The following is a 20,952-nucleotide window of genomic DNA, read 5'->3' on the forward strand; positions in this document are numbered from 1 at the left end:
CCCACCTCCAAATAGTGTGAGTTCCAGGCTCCACAAAACGTGGATCCACCCTGGTCCCCATACACTTCCAAGTTTTCTATTGCGTGACCAAGGTGTGTACAAATCTACAAGGAAATCTAACACAGGAGTAAGTGACATAACCCTGCTGGCCTGGTATGAGGTAGAGAGGAAAAAAGACTTACATCTTTGTGTGTGTGTGTGTGTGTGTTTTGTCTGCCTCCTGCTTGGTCCTTCCTCGGTGCCAGCCCCATAGTGGAGGGCTGATCTGGGTCGCTCATCCTCCACACCTGCTCTTTCGAGGCCAGTAACAGTGGATCGGGCGGGGTTTTACATACTGGAACACAGCTCCTCTTTTTGAGGCTTAGAGTTTTTGAGACAGTGTTTGTCCTGTTTCTTCGGCAGGGAGTCCTTGGAGACGTTATGGTATAGAATAAACACGCCCAAAAGCCACCCGGGCGCGGGCTTAAACGTCAGAAATTCCTTTACATACAGAGTGCCCTGTCCGGAAAAACATCCCCCAGCGCGGCCGGAGCTACACTTAATCCACGCCGCTGACAGCCTGCGCGCCGACTGGGATGGACTTTTGCACGCTGGGGAGGGCTGGCGCGCGCACAGGGAAGGGGGGCCGAGGGCTGGGGGAGGAGATCGGAAGGGGAGAGGTAATCCCCGGCGTTCTGAGCATCCCCTTTTTAGAAAGACTGAGTCTCTCCCGGGACAGCTGCTGCGGTCACACCACAAACTTAAAAGCCGCCCTCCCGCTCCGAGCGTGCCTTTCCTCGCCACCCTCGCCTCCCCACAGCTCCAGCTGGTGCCTGGCTCCGCGCCGCTCCCGGCAGGGCGCTCGGGGGGCAGCAGCGCCCCCTGCCTCCCGGCCTGGCCTCTGCGGCCGCAGCCTCCACGCTCCGCCAGGGCCGCCGGCGGCTCCGCGGCTCAGCCAGGGCTGCCGCTCAGAGGAGGTCGCGCCGGTGTCCCGGGTCGCCGCCTCGCACGCCCACCGCCTGCACCCCCTTCCTCTCTCCCAGAAAAGAAAGCGGGCACAAGAGAGAGGGCGAGAAGAGTTCGCGGCAGGTAAGGCTGGTTTCGGGTCACCTGCTGCTCCGGTGGGAGGACCGCGGTGGCCAGTAGGGGTGACTGGATTTGGGGGTGGTCGTGGGTCCGAAGTGAGGATGCCGAGCGGCCGCGAGATAAGGCAACGTTCTGGGGCGGAAAGAGCGCTCCGGAGCTGACGGGAGTGGGCGCGCGGTTGCGGGGGAGGGGGGCGCAGACGGGGAACGGGGCGCCGAGGCGCTGACGGTCCGGGCGCGCGGCGCGGGGACAGCGTGGCGGCGGGCGCAGTCTCCGCTCGCCGCCGCCGCTTCCTCAGCCCGAGCTTTCCGCACCGCGCAAAGTTTTCCTCCCGAGACGCGCCCGGGAACTTCGCTCTCTCTCTCGCCCCCTCCAGGGCCCCGGCGGCCGCGAGCGCGTCTGAACGTGCCCCGTGGCTCCTCTGGCTGCAGGTTCATTCGCAGACGCGGCGGTGGGGACAGTCTGACGAGGATTTGACCAAGGGCGTCTGCGCCCTCACTCGCTGCTTTTCCCGACGGGCTGGGGGGAGGGGACGGGGAGACCGTGGCGGCTGTTTGTGTTGTGGTGCTTTTGGGGAGGGATGGGCAACGCCTTTTTCCCTGTGAGGGAACCGCGACGCTCCGTCTGACGGGAGCGTGCATCCTCCCAGACTCTTGAGGGCAAAGTTGGAAGCTGACACCAGCCTCAGAGCTGGCTGACTGGGAAAGGCGGCTCCTGCAAAACGTACTCTTGTGGGAGCCGGGCATCCCTCGGTAGCCTCGGCTTGGCTCGCTCCGAAAAGGCCCGGATTTTACTCCTGCTGGGAATTTAACCGGGTGGGTTTAACCCTGCCGGTCTTTTCCCCCCCCTGCTCCCTCATCACGCGCCTGGAGTTGACGCGTTAATGGGCCGCCCTGGCAGCGCCCGGGCCGTTTTCGGCACCGGCTCATTTTCCTTCCCTCACGACTTGAGTTCAACCTCGTGGACTGAGTTGCTTTGCTTCCGTCCCAGCGCGCGGCGGGTACTTGACAGGAGGAGGAGGCGCCGCGCTCCCGCCACCAGGCTGGACTCGAGGGGACTGGACGGGAGCTGCGCAGCCAGCAGCCGGGGCCGCTGAGGTCCCCAGTTCCGAGTTACGGAGATGGGAGTTAAATAGGCGAACTTTTCGCCGTTTAGCCCCGAGCGAAGCCGTAATGAAAGGCAAATGTCTCTACCGAGAGCTCTTCTTTCCCCACCAAAGCCCCTCCCATCCTCCCTTAGCTTGTCAGTGCCGTCTGCAAGAGAAGAAGAGGGGGCGGGAACTGAAAGTCTCAGATTTAGCCGAAAAGGTTCTCCTCCCCTGCGGGGGCGGGCGGGGGGGGCGTGCTCACTAAAGGATGGAAAAGGTTGAGGGGGAGGTAGAGGAGATGGGATGAGACCCCTCCTGGGTCTGGTGCTGCTGTTGTGTAACCATGGCAACCGCCAGGGCAAGAGCGGTCAGAGCCTTCCGGGTTCTGCACGTGGAAAGAAAAATGTGAAGGGTGGGGAAGGGAGAGACTCACATGTCATCACTCCCGTGTTGCCGTCGCTTCTCCCCCTGTTCTGAGGCCAGAGAGCCAAGAGGATGAGCAGGAAGGGTCTGGGTTGGATGTGAGCAGCCCCAGACAGGAGTTGCTTTAACTCTGTCCCGCCTCAGAGTCACTGAGGCTCAACGGAGTAGCTAAAGCTGGCCAGAGGGACATCGTTGATAGGCTACAAAGTGATGGTTCAGGTCAGGAAGATGGGAAAAGGCCTTGGCCTTTGAAAGAGAAAAGGCCAGGAAATACAGGAAGGTGATGTGGGAAGAGATATGAATAGCGTCAACAGGTAGCTGAGAGACAGTAAAATGGTACTGATCTGGACTGCCAACATTTCAAATGGAATTTGCCCATTATGAAATGAAAAATTGGTGAAGGGAAGGGACATTTATCAAATACTTATTGCATCCTAGGTACTTTGTACATTATCACGATTAATATTCTCAACAACACTATATGAAGTTTCATTATTTTTTTTTTGTTTTTTAGATTGAAAACAATAAGCAGAGACCCACAGAGAGTTAGAAATGTGTGTTTTCCCATTTTGGCTTTTGCAATTTTAAGAAAAATCATAGTTCTTAAAAGCGGTATCGGTGGTTACGGGAGTAGACAAAGCAATTATTCTCATTTTAGAGGTGAGAATAATGAGATGTAAAGGTGTTAGCTGATGTGTTCAAATATAAGCTAGTAAGGGGCAGAGCTGAGACTGGAACTGTTTTACCTGGATTCAGGTCACCTTTTAAGGACTTCAGGCAGCTTTCCATGACCCCACTTAAAGGGAGGACCTTTCTAAGGTCAGTTGATGCATTATCTGTATATTATAATTTACAGGGTAAGAACCCCGAGAATTTCAGTGGGATCCAGGGTTGAAGATGGGTATGGGTCACATCAAGTCTGTAGGTCAAGGATCTTATGTACATGATATTAGTAATCTATATTTATAGAGGTCTTATTGTACCTATAGGAATTATTAGTGGCTTTAATAATGTTTATAAAGGAAAAATGAAAACAAAAGAAACATTTTTCAAATAGTAACTCCATGGCTGCATTGAGAAAATTTCCTGAGATTAATGAAGTTTTCCTTAGTCTACTTATTGCCTTCATGACCTGAATATCTACAAAGTTACTTCATATTTTGGCACCACTATTTCATCTTTGTAAGAGTCTGTGGCCCATTCACTTGGGAGGAGTAATAATTTGACTCCTGTTACCCTCCTGCTGACTCTCTGAGAGGGGAGGTCAAGGAAAAAATGTCTGGCAGTGCAAAGTGTTTTGGAATTATCAGGAAACTATAACCAACACTAACAGAAACTAAGGGAAAAGGTAAAGAAATAATTATGTATCTTTTCTTTTGCCTTTTTGCAGAATTTGCCTTTATAGTTACATCTTAGTTAATGAATTTGCTTTATAATTTTGCATGGGAAAAATGCACAAAGATAAACTGTATTTTTAATCTCTTTTGTGTGTGTGGGGGGAAGGGCTGGTAAGGGTGGGAGTGTGAATTATTTTTGGTGTCAGGGAAGGTCAGGAATATAAACAATTACAAAGGCAGAGGAAGCACATGTACTGTTTCCAGTGACAGGGTAACAGATCAAATATAGGTTTGAACTTGAGTCACCAAGCTGAATTACTCTCACATCTTTTCTTTTCCAAAGCTAGGAAATATATTGTTTGGGGTTGGAGTTAAATTAAGACAGGATGTTTCGTGGTGCTTAGTTCTTATTCCTCATACTGTGTTCTCGTTCCATTGGATGGGTATTTGTTAACTATCAAAAGGTTTATCACAGACCTGAAAGTGTCTCTGAAGGTGTCCTGTGGAATTGGTAGGTGTCTCTGTGGCCCAGTGTTTGTTTTCTGCTTAGACAGAGTACTGGGTGAAGTCATCCCCATTTTTATTAGGTATTTGGAATATCAACTTCTCAGTCTCAAGGGGAAAACATTCCAGTTGGTGCTGATTTAATGAATATTAGTATGTCTTCAGATTGTTTGTTATAGCTTCATTATTTTAGAAAAAAAAAACGTGACTGAACTTTACTGTTCTGTCTGGGAGATGTAATGCTTTGATGACATATGTTCTTTGGGGAACATTCTTATCAATTAATAAATGATTTATTTAATAAACATGAGTAACCATAGCTCTGTTTGAAAAGTTATTCTTTCTGTATATGCCTGGAGCTATATAGATAACCTAGGTAAAGTAGTAAATATTTCGACTCAATAACATAGTCCTTAAAGGAAAAAGAAACATTCGCGTTTGTGAAATAAGTAGTAATAACAACAATAACAGTGACTGACCATGGGCAACATTTGTTAATCACATAACTTGCTACCTCAAAACTTAGTTAAAAAATACGTTCTTACTCTAGGAAATCTTGACCAAAATTCCTTTCTATTTTTATATCTTCATCCTGCCTTTCAAGCTAATATTCTAAGTTTTCAGTCATTTGCTTTCTTATGTTGTTGTTTATGATTCCTAACTAGATCGTAAGAACCTTGAAGGAAGGACTTGTCTTCTCTAACTTTTGACACCTTCAGGTTAGTACAGTGCTAAACATATTTAGATGCCTAACAAATATTGAGGTCTAATTATTACCAAGCAGTTAAGAGAGTGATTTTGAATCTCTTTGTTGCCTCTCAAAGATCAGCTTAAAGACCTTTGGTTTTATACTTTACTTTCTCTGAGATTTTAGAAAGGAGAGTTTTTTCTTTTATATGAGTTTTACCCTTTCGTAGAAAAAAATGTTGAGAAACTGACTGGTTTATCATGATGCATAACATAGAGCAATGTAATGATCATGCGAAATAGGGTTTATAAGAATACATAGTAAAAAGAGGCATATTATAAAAAGTTACATTTTATTTTTGAATTTCTTGTATTTTTTAGAAGAATCTAAATTAAGAAATGAGAATCTGCATCATCTGTGTCTGCATTATTTCACCTTAACTTTAAGTAGCTAAATAATAATTAGAAAGAAGCGTAAAGCTAAATTAAATTCACTGCAAACAAGAAATACACTGAGAAGAAACTGCAACACCTTGAAATTATTTTGAAATTTAAGTAATAATAATGAGGTGTACTTAAACTATTAGACATTTACAAATATAAATTATTAAAGACAAATAGTTAAGTGCTTGAAAAAGTTGCAATATGTAATAAGATATACTGTTTAGATTTTAAATGATTTTGGTGACTTTTAACCTATCATCATTAATATTTGATCATTTATTTCCATGTTAATGATGATATTTAATAATTTCTAATAGTCATGAACCAGGATATCTTTAACTAGCCTGCTAACCTTTCGCTGGTAAATTTCAACAGTTTGCTCATTCTTTTGCCATACTCAGTAAGCCACAAATATTGCCCTCCCATAAAAATGTATAAAATAAATAGAATTAAGTTGCCAAGTGTTCACAGAAGAGTTTGTGTCTCTCTGAATCTGTTATCCTTTTAAATATATTGTGTCTTCTGCTTCAGAAATTAGAAATGACATACTTTATGTCCCTTGTTTCTTCTATAGGGCATTTAACAATATAACTTAAACATTTCATGTTTTTAAGTATGTTCTACTAGAAAATCACAGGAAAAATGGGAACATTTGCTGTATTTTTCTAATTAAATAGAATCAAGCATTATTAAATGGGACTATAACTACAAAGAACAAAGTCAAATAAAAAAAGCAAAAAAGTCTAGATTATTGAGCATCTTAAAAGAAATACAGTATTATTACTTTCATGGAAAATAAATAAAATTAGATAGATATATAGATGTGACATTATTAATCTACCATCAGGTAAATGTCCAATTTATTTTTCCTATACTAATTATGCATTTTACTTGGCCTTTTGTATATCTTAAACTGCTTTTAAGGATTTATTGTTATATTTGGTCCTGATATGAGCCTATATAGCTGGTACCTAATAGCTGAGTTAAATATACAGAGTTTCAAGCACACTATATTAGCAGAAATTAGACTAATAAAATTGCTCAGTAAAGATATTGTCTGGATTTACGTTAGTGAAGAGACAGAGAAGTAGTATAGTCTATGCATTTAATATCAGCATGTATGAACTGCTTAAAAACAATGTCCACAAAGTACCCTCTTAAGTTGCTTACATAGTCCCATAGAAGCCTTTTTAAAAACATGTTATATTGACCGCTGAAGCCATGCCTAATGATGTCATAATCTCAAGTTATGTCTAAATAATCTGTTGGCTTTTTTTTTTTTTGATAGAATGTATAAAATCAGTGTTAGGCTTTTACTCCTCCTTTTTTTGTTTTTTATCCTTCTCATAAAGAGCAGTCCATACATATGCCATTCAGGCGTTTCTTGTGTTTTGGTATTTGCTGTTGTTGCTTTCAGATAAATCTTTGGTTTTTACATCTGAAATGGTTGTTCTATGAAAGAGAGAAGTGTTTTTCTAAGGTAAAAAATGAATACCATTTTTACTTGGAGGAACACTTTCAATTTTGAAACATAACACTTCATTTCAAAGATAACTATTTGGAACTCTCAGAATTCTCAGTTTACTTGTAATACTAAATACGAGGTCAGTAGAAGTTGATACCATTGGGTGGGCCAAAAGGTTTGTTCATTCTTTTTCCATAAGGTGGCTCTGGTAGCACTTAGTTGTCTTTAACTTCATTCAAAACAATTTTGTTAGATTGTATGTGACAGCTGTCATATCAGCTTGCATTTAGAAAAAGACTTATCAAAATTGGTGAATTTTGTGTAGGACATTTTTAATATTGAAGACGGAAGAAGAAAAGCAACATTTTTGGCATATTATTCTTTACCATTTCAAGAAAGGTAAAAATGCAACTGAAACGCACAAAAAGATTTGTGCAGTGTATGGAGAAGATGCTGTGACTGATCGTGTCAAAAGTGGCTTGCGAAGTTGCGTGCTGGAGATTTCTCGCTGGGCAATGCTCCATGGTCGGGTAGCCCAGTTGAAGTTAATAGTGATCAAATCGAAACAATAATTGAGAACAATCAACGTTATACCACACTGGAGATAGCCGACATGCTCAAAATATCCAAATCAAGCATTGAAAATCATTTGCACCAGATTGCTTATGTGAATCTCTTTGATGTCTGGGTTCCACGTAAGTTGAGCAAAAAAAAAACCTTCTTGACCATATTTTTGCATGCGATTCTCTACTGAAACGTAATGAAAACATTCCGTTTTTAAAACAAATTGTGACGGGTGATGGAAGGTAGATACTGTACAACAATGTGGAATGGAAGAGATCATGGGGCAAGAGAAATGAACCACCACCAACTACGCCAAAGGCTGGTCTTCATCCAAAGAAGGCAATGTTGTGTATATGGTGGGATTGGAAGGGAGTCCTCTATTGTGAGCTCCTTCCGGAAAACCAAATGATTAATTCCAACAAGTACTGCTCCCAATTAGACCAACTGAAAGCGGCACTCGACGAAAAGCATCCAGAATTAGCCAAGAGAAAACGCATAATCTTGCATCAGGAGAATGCAAGATCGCATGTTTTTTTTATGACCAGACAAAAACTGTTACAGCTTGGCTGGGAAGTTCTGATTCATCTGCCATATTCACCAGACATTGCACCTTCAGATTTCCATTTATTTAGGTCTTTACAAAATTTTCTTAATGGAAAAAATTTCAATTCCCTGGAAGACTGTAAAAGGGACCTGAAACAGTTCTTTGCTCAAAAAGATAAAAAGTTTTGGGAAGATGGAATTATGAAGTTGCCTGAAAAATGGCAGAAGGTAGTGGAACAAAAGGGTGAATACGTTGTTCAATAAAGTTCTTGGTGAAAATGAAAAATGTGTCCTTTATTTTTACTTAAAAAACCGAAAGCACTTTTTGGCCCACCCAATAATGTGCATTTTCTTGTTGAAATGGGGTGTACATTCTTTTAGAGCTTTTATTTTTATAGTAATGATTTTCATTACAGATGTAATTCGTGATCATTGCTGAAAAACTAGTAAACACAGATAAGCATAGAGTAAGGCTTAATAAGAATTTATCCATAAATGTACTACACACAAATATATATATATTTTATATATTTATGTAAATATATTTTTATATATAATAATATATATTAATATATTTTATATATAATATAATATATATAATTTTATATATTATTATATATAATTTTAATATAATTTATATATATAAATTTATATATATTTATATTAAACATGAAATTTATTTTAAAAATAAATTTTGTATGTGACAGCTAGTGCCTAGATCTCATTTTCTAACATGATTCTCCAGTGAAAGGAACCAGGGATCCTCAGAGAAATGGCTGATTCTAGGACTGGGGCAGAATGTGAGCCTGGATCATCTTGTGCCAAAAAATAAACAAGTGTTCTAAACACCCACATACAGTCACCACACCACATACGCACAATGACAGAGGTATGTCAAAGGGACATAGGAGCCAATTGAAAAAGCTCCCAATGGCCAAAACTGGAATAATTTGAGCAAAAAAAATAAAGTATTATTGATTATAACCCAAGGTATAAAATAAATATCCACGAGACCATGCTGATATAAATAAATGATGAATAAATTAATAAACGAAGGAGAAGAGACAAGTCTCCCATCCAGTAGAATTTCAAACAATTTATGTAGATACTCTACCCTGAAGGAAGGGGAACATAAAACTCCTTACTTCTGAAATGAGTTGAGCATGGTCACTTCCTCCAAAGAGTACTCAGTATGGTAAGGAGGAAGAGACTTCTTTACAGTGAATAAATCTAGCAGAGACTGTCTCAGCCAGGTGATCAGGGTCAACCTCAGTAGTCCTAAAGCATGTTGATAATATGTGCCCTTGATATGAGGGATGAAAAGAACACTCTCCCTCTCAATCTCTCTCCCAAAAACCTATAACCCCAATAAAACCATGTGAAAAACATCAGACAAATTCCAGTAGAGGGACAGTCTACAATATGCTTGACCAGTACTCCTCAAACCTATCAAGATCATCAAAACCAAAGTGAGTCTGAGAAACTGTTGGAAGCAAGAAGCCAGAGAGACACGAACTAAATGTAATGTGGTGTCCTGGATGGGATCCGTGAAAAGAAAAAGAACATTAGATAAACACTAAGGAAATCAGAATAAATTATGGAGTTTAGTTAATAATAAAATGTCAATATTGGTTTATTCATTGTAACAAATGCCCATACTAATGTAAGATGTAAAAATAATAGGGGAAACTGGTGTGGGTTCTCGGGGAACTCTTTGTACTATCTTCTCAATGTTTTTGTAAATCTAAAACTGTTCTGAAAAATAAAGTCTGTTTTTAAAAATTATATTTGAAAGCATATAGATTAACCATGGTGAGAAACTATATAAAAGGTGAACCATTCTCTGGTCAGAAAGGTTAATGTCATTCAATTTATTCTCCTAGTTCAAGGTGCAACTATTTTACTTTTTTTTTTTTCTGTTAATACTAAATATAATAGTTCTCATTATAATAAACACATATTTTGAATTAGTTCTCATAATTACTTATTTTTCAAAATAAAATGTATTACTTGGATTAATAAAAATTTTTAGATCACCATTGTGGTAGGTTCTCATGCAAAGAAAGCTATGTATCAGTCATGTCTTATAAATCAATCTTAAATATTAAAAGAGAAGGTACACTTTTTTTCTACTTCAGTCTTTGCTATTTTATTGATATTGACAAGATCCATCCTCTGTGCCAGATGTCTTCAGTTCTACATGATGACTGTGCTTTCAAAATTCTTGCCAAAATGGCTCAATGACTATGTATTCTTGTTTCTCCTCTTTGAATCCCAAGGACATCTACTACATTAAGTATGTTAAAGATTATTCCCTATCAAATGTTATATGTATAATACACTTATCATTGCTATTTTGAAAATTAAAAATATACCTAGGAAGCTTCTACATCCCCTCAAATTCCTAGAAGCTGAGACTTAGATGTGTTCTAGAAATGTAGATATGGGCTGCCATTTCCCTTTCTACGTGTGTGTGTGTGCGTGTGTGTGTGTGTGTGTGTGTTTTCAACGCTTTCCCTCACTTTATGTATATACTTTCTCTCTATATATAAAAATCACATATTATTCCTTCTATTCCCTGTGTTACAAATCGTTGCATATTTTTTTTAAATCTGAGTTTTATTCTCTTTTAGTAATAAGCTCTCTTGCTTAAAGTTGGACCAAAAGTCCTGTCATTTCACCTTTCTTATTGAAGCTTTTATACATGCTGATGTCATTTTTTTACTGTTATCTCATACTGTTGTCTCATATTTATAACTATTTAACAATTACCTGACTCTGTGTTTTACACTTAACTGCTTTTTGTTGAATTTGTGCTCTACTGTGGCAAGTAGTTGTTGAAAAGTTTAAACTTGCTTTTTTTTTCCCCCCTGTTTTTAGTTTGTGAATCATAGCACACAAAAAACACATTTCAACAACTTGTTCGGGAAAAGCCATGGAATTCAATCCCAGAATATGTGACTAAAGGGCCTCTTTTTTGGTGATACCCCATTGAACTTCCTGAAATAATAAGTATAATAATAATAATAATAATAATAAGTATCTGAAAAAGACTCAGATCAATACAACTAGTATGCTCTGGGCTGTCATTGGAATCTTAGATACAAGGTTTTCATTTTCATTACACAGGAGAATTGAGTACAATTTTGAAAAGAGAGATCCTGCCTGTGATAATTTAACTCATTCAAAAAAAAGGAATGAAGAAATATAAAATTCTGACCAAAACCTTTAGAAATGCACATACCTAATTTGTATAGTAGAGCTATGTGTGATTTACATTTTTGCATGGAGTACCATTGTCTCCTTTTTCACTTCATATCAACATATTTTCAAGTAATTGATGACTTATGAATACATAATTATAACTAGAGTATTATTTTTAAAAAATCATTTCAAATGAAAATAATCATCTCAAATCTCATCAATTTTGATGTTTGACTCTCCTTATCAGAAGACAAGTTTTTTAAATAGTAGTGAAATTGTATACCTATTAACTTTACCCTTGACATATGTTCTGATTCAAAATTCATTCTTTTGGCCACACTAGCTTCTGTCTTGTAGCTTCAGATATTTCCATATCAAAATCAAATTAGGGTGTTACAAGTTGCTTTCCGAGCAGGTTGGTAGAAGGTTAAAGTAGCCAGACTATTCTGTCTGCAAAAGTATTTTCATGATGAAATAGTGTAAGATGAGTTATGTATAATTTTAAAATGGAAGATTGATATAAATCAAGAAATTATTGTATCAACTTATGAAGACTTTTATCACCTGTAAAGTAGCTGTTCAAAAGCATTTGTACTGGATATACAGATGAGAGAATAACATTTCCCTTTCTTTGGCTTGATTCACATTTCACAGAGCCCTGGGGATTGTTGTCTGAGACTACACTGTAATGAGGTTTGGCAGAGAGTGTTCATTGTTCAGGTTTTAAAAAGGGCAAGTTTTTGGCAGAAGTAACTTACATAGAAGAGGAATGCTATGCTTACACATGTGCACTCAATAAACCCTTCAAAGAGCTTGGGCTGAGATACTAGGATTCCTCACTTGACCCTACCCCCGGTCTCTGGGTGTTGATTGTTTGGAGCCCTTCTTTTGTTGTGTCATTATCACATAGGCCTTTTCATATTCCAGAAAATGGTACTTTTGATCCATATATCAAAAGTTATTAGAGTACAGTGAATAGTCATTCATATCCTGTCCACTTTCACTTGAGACTTATTACGAATAAGAATTGCATTCAGATCTGCTTTCCCCTAGTATTTATCGAACACATAACCATCATCTTCATGATAGCCACCAATCATTCTTTTATATATTTGTAACCCTTGGCTATTTCTGTTCATCAGAAACGACAATTTAGACTTTCCCTTTTTTCCTTTATTGTGTACAAGTGGTGTTAAAAAGTGTGCTTTAAGTGGATAATGTATTAGGATGAGCCAAAACTAAGTCTCATAAATTCCCCAAATTATTAACAGGACAAACTGGCATCGACCACATGGGCCTACCACTTCTGTACTCGTTCCTCATGGGGCTTTGCAGTAATCTCTCCTTTCACTTGGATAATTTTGTCTTTTACTGCCATCACTTCTCCTGGCCCCCAAACAATGCCCACTCCCCTAGCCACCCTCACATATGTCCACTAAATCTTGCTTGCAAAAGTGTTTTTCACTCAAATTCTGCCCCCCTCTTTGTAAGATCTTTTTCAGTTTCAATCACTATTACTCTCTCTCTCTTAGTTGGACTAAGTTTCTCAAGAATAAGGATCAAATGGTTGCTACCTTGACAGCTTTCTTCATACTTCCATGCATACCACCTAATCTTGTATATAATAAGTACACCGTCTCTAATACATGAATATAAATTAATCTATTCAGTATCCCTTACCTGTTTTTTCCTCTTGTAATTACTTTAGATGTGCAAGTCATCATAAAGTTTATTTCGCACGTGCATTCCTTTTTTGTAAAGGTTATTTCACACATATTCATCTCATTCTTGATGCCTTCCTATCTTGAATTCCCTTTTCATCTTTTCTTTAATTCACGAAGTATATGTTGAGTGCCTTCCATGTACTGGGCACTCTAAGAGTCACTGACGAAATACAGATGAGAAACCTTGGCTGCAATCATGAAGTAGATGATTGTAAAGGAACTCATTATCATCCTGGGTCAAATCAAATCTCTTTATGATATTAAAAACCAAAAACAAAGGGTCCTATTCATAGACTTGGCCTTTTCTCTCTGCAGCCTTTTCGTTATGTCATCTTCTTCCCTAACCTCTACTTTTATCTATGTGGAGATTATGCTTAGAGTATTGTCTCCATCCCTGACTTCTCTCTTGGGTCCCAGGTGTGTCACCACACCACTACAACACCTGTGGGCTAGTGTTCATTGCTCAACACTGTATACTTATAAAGGAGGTCACTCTGGTAACTGAAAGAATCTTTGATTACTGTAACTTTAAACTGAGGCTTTCAAGTGTGGGGGGAAATGTGGTGCAATGGTTAAGACTACGACATACACACACTACTATATATAAAATAGATGACTAATAAGGACCTACTGTATAGCACAGGAACTCTACTCAATACTCTGTAATGACCTATATAGGAAAAGAATATAAAACAGAATGGATATATGTATATGTGTAACTGATTCACTTTGCTGTACACCTGAAACTAACAACATTGTAAATCAAGTATACTCAAATCAAAATTAATGAAAAAAAAAAAAGACTATGCCCTATGAAAGCAGACAGCTTGGATTCAGATCCTAGCTAGCTCTGTCACCTCTGAGCTGTGTGGTTTACACAAGTTACTTGACCTTTCTATATCTGTCTCCCATCTTTTAACTGGGGGTTCATGAAGGCACTAACCTCATAGGGTTATTGTGAGAAATAAATAGGTTAATATAGGTTAACAATCAAAATCTGTGTGGCGCATTACAATATCTGTGTGTTATCTTTCTGTTATCCTTACACAGATGATGCAAATTACACATAGGTCAGATTCTCACACCACCTACCCACTGTTCTACTGCCTTCTTGTTCTTTATCTGCTGAGTTACATTCACCTCATTCAAAAAAAGTCCTTTGGTGACCTCCTTCAGGTATATTCCTGGATAAGAGAATGACATTTTAGGATTGGCTATTACCACCTTTTAAAGAGACTGGGGACACAGTGCAACAGACCATGCTATAGGGATGTGAGGGAGAATCCAGGGCAAAGGAACCCTTCAATACCAGCTGTCTCAGAAGCAGCAGCTACTTATAGAGGCTAAACAGCAAGTAATAAAATCCTTTGAGGCCCCATCTAAATTTCCAGGTTTATTTTGTAGCATCCCACCGTTCCTTAGCTATCTACTACTGGATTTATAACACTGCATATTTCCTTAATGAAGTGCTCCATCCCCAAATAAACAATACAGATATGTTCAACAGCTTGCACATTCCCCTGCCCCTGACTTTTTTCACCCAATGCACAGATACTTCTCTAGCCCTCCAGTGTGGGCCCACTGTCATTCTGATCCCCTTGCCAGCAGATTACTTCCACTCTTTGATCACCACCTTGTCCCTGTACCTCTGCTAACCAGTTATTACTCTTGAAACCTCTTATTAAATGCTCTCACTATTGTGTGGTTTCAGAATATTCTATGTTGGTCCCATTTATAAGGAGTGAAGGGAAACACAGTGACCTGATTTGCTATCCATCCACTAGAGGATGTGGAAATTGGCCCCGTGACAGTCTCTTGTAGTGCAGTCTCATGCCCAGGGACTAGACTTTTTCTAGACTCTATACCAGTGCTGAACTTGGTGCCCTCATCCAGCTACTAAGAGTCCCTGGATTTTTGCTCCCTAAATGTTGGGCTTCAGGGGACCTTGCAGGATACCTGCAGTACAGCACTTATGGAATCAAGTTCCCTAAGTGAGGCATCTCTCAAGGAGGAAGTTTCGGAAGAGCCCAGAGATAAATGGGTAGCTCCTGCATCTAGATATAAGCAATCTAATACACAAAGAACACCTTTGTCCCATGCTGCCTCACCTTCTCGGCAGTTCTCTGCAATATAACTAGTGGCAGCAGAAAGTATGTTAATCAGTGATATTTTCCAGAAATTGAACTTAAAGGTCACTTCAGCTTCTGAGCAAGTGGAAGTGAAACTGAATAATGTTCTAGTTATTTTATGGGAAAATACTTTTTAATGCCCTTCTTGGTATTGTTTCAGATTAGTCTGTTCCCGTAATCGCCACTTTTGCTTATGAATGTTCATCAATATACTTTATGTGAATAATAATTTATAAATTGTTTTATATATCTTAAATTAATTATGTATGTTATATATATCATGTTAATAACAATATGTAAGACCCTATGTCTATTTCACAGAAAGTGAAATGTTTCAGAGACAGGATAAATAAGATTTACTTGAAATAATTTCTAAATATTTTCTAAATAATTATAAAGCCTCTCACAGTGCTCATCCCAGGAATATTAAATATTTTCCTATGGTTGCAAATAGATTGACGTAAATGGATGTAAAATGTTTCATCTCTACCTATCTGTCTATATAGATAGATAGATATATCTTTAGTATGTGGCATTTTCTATTCCATGAGTTCTTAAGGATTATTTTATTAGAGCAAATTAAGAGAAGGAAACAATTTTAAAAACAAGAACCCAGAGTCAATTTAGTTTGTTTGTTTTGCTTTTGTCAATTCACTCTTACTCCTGTCGGTTTTTTATTTCTTTCCTGAGTATTTATAAATCTCCTGGCTTGTCTCTTGATGAGATTTTAAGTAAGGGAGATTATTTATATTACTTTTCTAAATAAGTATTTTGCTGGGGCAGGGGGGTTTTTTTTTTTTACAAATGATTACTTTTAAGTGTCATTTATGGGGACCAGCCAGGCTAATAGTGGTTTTCTGGGTAGATCCAAGGTCATTAAAAAAGTGTGACCCAGGCCAAAGTAGCACCTCCTGTTCCAGGTCCGTAGCTCAGGACTGAAGACAGGGAAGGTGGAACAGTCCTGAGGTTCTCATGCATGTTCTTCTTTGGGGGCCCCTATAATTCCTGGGTTGTATCTGATGGCTTGCTTCTTCTCTAGCTCCGTCACTGGTTCCCCTTTCTCTTCCTCCCACTAATTGCAGTTTGCCCACAGTTCTGTTCTTTTCTGTCTACAGACTTTCCTCCCTGATCCATTCCCTGTCCTCATTTTCGTTATTATTTAGATGAGAAAGACACATAAATTATTAATCCTGACCTCTCTCATGGTCTTGGTCCCTCTGCCAGTGCTTTTTCCAGTAAACCCCAGTCTAAGGCAATTGATCATCCACTTCACAAGCAGTTTAAATTCTTATTATGATCTCATCATGTACTTTCTTCTATTATGGTTGTGATATGGTACACACAAGTGTTTACACTATCTCGTGGTGGGAAGGGAGCACACTTTGGAGTCACAATTTATTATTTGGGAAAATTCACTGTTATTTAACTCTATCAGCTTTGGTATACTCATATATTGAAGTGGGGTAAATGACAGCTGTGTATTCAAAACACATGTGAGTACTAAATGAGAAAATGTAAATAAAGAATCTCTCCCAGTGCCTGACACCATTGTTATTTAATAAATCAACACTAATAGTTTTATTTCTTCTCACCAATATTCATTGAGCGTGTTTTACTGTTTACAAAAGCCTTGAAATGCCAAGATACAGACTTTGGATTTTATTCTGCAGGCAATTGGGAGCCACTAAAAGTTTTTGAACCATGAAATAACCCAAGAATTAGTATTTTAGGAAGATAAACCTAGGAATAATTTTCAGGGAGACCAGCTAAGAGACTCTTTATAGATAAAATAAGGTCTGGACTAACACGCCGGTGATGAGAATAGAAAATAAGGGTACTAGAGAAATACAAGGCTATCATATCAGACTTTTACTGTCTGTTATTTATGTATTTCACGATTTTGCCCTGTATAGTCAAAGCATTATTATTATGATGGGAACTTTGCTCTCAGCCTGACTCAGAACTGTTTTATATTCCTCTCAGAGCATAGATGTATTAGCATTAAAACTTTCTCATTGATGTTATGCTTTTTGAAACCAATGTATATTGTTTCCAGAATTCACAATATCTTCCCACGTATAAAGTCTGAGGTCACGCTTGATCTCAGCAGGATATAAAATATCTCATGAATTTTTTCCTGCTAAAGGAAGTTTTAAATATTTCAGGTTGCAGACAGCAACTTTCAGGCAGATATCACAGAACTGGAAATATAAGCCAATGACTATCTTAACTAAATATTTAGCTTGTGAAATAAAATAGTGAATCCTTATTTTGTTGTCATGTATATTTAACATTTAGCATCCGGTATTTCTCATGCTGTTCATCCTTTTGTCTTTTTTTTTAAATCTTTTGGTATCCTGTCTATTTTTCAAAAGCTAATGCAAATCTCACGTTCTTCATCAGAATAACAATTCATGAAACATAAATCAGTTCGGTAACTTATTTTCCCTGTCACACATATTCACATTTTATAATAAATTATTTTAATTTAAAATACATTTTATACCTCTAGCAAACCATCCACTCCTAGGGTGGAGATGTATGTCCACATCTGGTTCATTCTCCTTGACACCTAGCATAGCAATCAGTCTTTGTTTATTTGTAATTACAAGTGAAAAAAAAAAATAAAATCAAAGTAGACCTGTGAGAGTCAAAAGTAAGATCCTAAGTCAGATGTAGCATCAGCAAACTATTATTTTGTATAAATAAATAATGAAATAGATACTTCAGCTATTCTTTTTATTTTTAGAAAGAATCTGAAAATCATAGAATGATTATTCTTCTCTTAATCAAAGGCATCTAAAATAAGTCTCGTAGATAGCAGTAGTTATTTAATTTAAAAAAATGTTAGGTAGTAGTTGAACTTTGTGTACCATTTAGTTAATAAGCTATGGAAATTGTTTAAGTACTCTATTTTGCCTCCTTACTATCAGTTTATTTTGGCTTTAGATTACCTGCATTTGAAAGACTGTTAAGAACAAAAATTACTATGTGAAAGTAGCAGACAACCTGTTAGTTTAGGAAATAGTACTCCTAAAGTTCAGTTTTACACTCTAAGTATATTGAATTTGTGCATATCCAATACGGAATTTTGGAATTTCTGCAACATGGGTGTATTTTGTTAAAACTTATTTAAGAGAACTAGTACCTGAGGGCTTTTGTTTGTTTGTGTGTTTGTTTGTTTTAATTCCAGCCTGGGGAATAGAGGGTAAGCCTGATAAATTGTCAGTCTCAGGATACCTATTTTGAAATGCCTGTAATTAAAAAAATGATAAATAGTAAAATGATTTTTTGTCTCATAGACTTGTGATATTTCAGAATTAAAAAAACAACTGGAGAGAATGTCTAGTCCAACTGTTTAATTTTACAGAGAGGACTGAGGATGAAGTAATGTGAGTTCTTCCTTCCCTCCCTCTCTCCCTTACTTCCTTCCTTAAACATGAAAGAACAACTTCTATATTCAAAATTGGTGCTGAATGTTTGGAGAGGAATGGCCCCAGGCTTGAGTAGTTCATGATCCACATCTATAAGACACTGGTTGTAGTGTGTTCAGAGGCACACAACTGAGTCATCACAAAGCTGAGTTTATAGCTGACGTCTCTTCACTCCTAGAGGGGCAGACATCCTACTTTTTACGGATGTCGACAGATAATTTAGAAAATAAATTTAATGCGTTCTGTGAGAATTGTCGACACTTAGATCCAGGCAAGGTGATGACTGCTAGTCACATAATGATGACCATTTCTGAAAGAATATATTAATTTTCTTATCTGATAATCAAAAGCTCTGTTCTGGTTATGATCACCAATGCTATAGAGCTGCTCTTGACCTGATCTCTATCTACTTTCATTATTTAAAAAAGGGTACATTTATCAATGTATACCTTATATTAGCACTATAGAATTTTTAATCTATATATTCATGTATACACACTCTTACATATACATATATATGCATATATCTGAAGGGGAGCAAATATGTCGCCCTCTGAAACTGCCTCTTTGGCATAAGGCTTATCTTGCCCTGGTTCTTTTTAAGAGACAACAGGTGTAAGAGAAGCTCTGAAAATCTAGTAGAAGTTACCCTTTTGTAAGAGGAATTTACATTTATAAAGGAAATATCCATTTGTAAGGGTGTCTTCCACTCCCTATCAGGAAGAGAAGGATAACCGAATCTGAAACTCTTTTTGCTGGAGAAGGCCACAGACTTACATCTGCATAACAACCACGCCCTCGTTTGTTAAGGACTGGTGTCTAACTGCACATATCCCCCCCACCAAAATGCTAAGTAATAGGTAGATTATGCTGGCAGAGATGGGTCTTTTCCACTTTTTTTTTTTTTTTTTTAAATAGGGAGCATTTTCTTTTTTCTTTTTTTAAATTTTATTTATTTATTTTTGGCTGTGTTGGGCCTTCGTTTCTGTGCGAGGGCTTTCTCTAGCTGTGGCAAGCGGGGGCCGCTCTTCATCGCGGTGCGCGGGCCTCTCACTATCGCGGCCTCTCTTGTTGCGGAGCACAGGCTCCAGACCCGGAGGCTCAGTAATTGTGGCTCACGGGCCCAGTTGCTCCGCGGCATGTGGGATCTTCCCAGACCGGGGCTCGAACCCATGTCCCCTGCATTGGCAGGCGGATTCTCAACCACTGCGCCACCAGGGAAGCCTCCACATTTTTAAAATATGAAACTCTGGTACAAAATTCTGTCAAGCCATTCAACTGTAGTGTAGACTTTAATCCAAAATAAATGTCCTTATCAAAAGTATTCATGTTGGGCTTCCCTGGTGGCGCAGTGGTTGAGAATCTGCCTGCCAATGCAGGGGACACGGGTTCGAGCCCCGGTCTGGGAAGATCCCACATGCCGCGGAGCAACTAGGCCCGTGAGCCACAACTACTGAGCCTGCGCGTCTGGAGCCTGTGCTCCGCAAGAAGAGAGGCCGCGACAGTGAGAGGCCCGCGCACCGCGATGAAGAGTGGCCCCCGCTTGCCACAACTAGAGAAAGCCCTCGCACAGAAACGAAGACCCAACACAGCCATAAATAAATAAATAAATAATTAAAAAAAAAAAAAAAGTATTCATGTTAATAGTATCCTCTGCAGTTACTGGTTTGTTGTTTATAGTTCTTTGTCTGTAGGAGGTAGCCTTATGTAAAATGTTGCCACTTTCCAATCATCATTTGGGTGTGAAGGAAGAAAAAGAGATAACATTTTTACACAATATCATGCTTTCTGGATGTGGTCACCTTTAATAATAGAAACCAAAAGAAACATTTCCCAATGTATTCATCAAAGTTCTACCAGGAAGCAGATGTGCAGTCTTATTTTTCTCTTAATCATGTATTTATTTATTGCATTACATCTTTCAGTTGTGGATATTTTCCTGTAGAGGGAAATTCCATCCTTCCTGGAATAATAATTCCCCAAGTTTTATATGTATTTTTTTCAACTGATGAGTCGATGTGAAAATACAGTCTCCCTTCTTAAATGTATTTGTCTTTTGATCATATCTCTATATAGGGAGAGCTTGAGTGCTTATATCTCTTCCTGAGGATATTTCTGTTGTATCAAAAAAAAAAAAATTCAGGGAATTTTAGGGGAAAGTAATCAAGTAATCATATTTCTACAAAAATTCAAACAAATGGATCTCCAACAATAGAAGCAGTTTCATGGAAAATTTTAGTAACATCTAAAGGTCAAAATTTATAGTAACTCAACCTCCTGTCATTCTAGCTTTTTCATTTATTTTCTTCACTCCTGCTGAAATGATTTGTCTCCATCAGAAC

General features: G+C 38.7%; 1 protein-coding gene across 3 annotated transcripts in view; it reads left to right on the plus strand.

Moving 5' to 3' along the window:
* The first annotated feature begins 676 nt into the window (after positions 1–676).
* SEMA3D (semaphorin 3D) overlaps positions 677–20,952 on the plus strand; it is a 208,961-nt gene continuing 188,685 nt past the window's right edge. For 2 of the 3 annotated variants that reach the window (XM_007170275.2, XM_057550011.1), the window contains exon 1: positions 677–1,068. The gene's annotated coding sequence lies outside the window, so the exon portion shown is untranslated. The remainder of the gene's footprint in view (positions 1,069–20,952) is intronic. The other variant, XM_007170276.2, reaches the window with a different exon arrangement.

This window comes from Balaenoptera acutorostrata, chromosome 7 (genome assembly GCF_949987535.1).
Source record: "Balaenoptera acutorostrata chromosome 7, mBalAcu1.1, whole genome shotgun sequence".
Taxonomy (NCBI): domain Eukaryota; kingdom Metazoa; phylum Chordata; class Mammalia; order Artiodactyla; family Balaenopteridae; genus Balaenoptera; species Balaenoptera acutorostrata.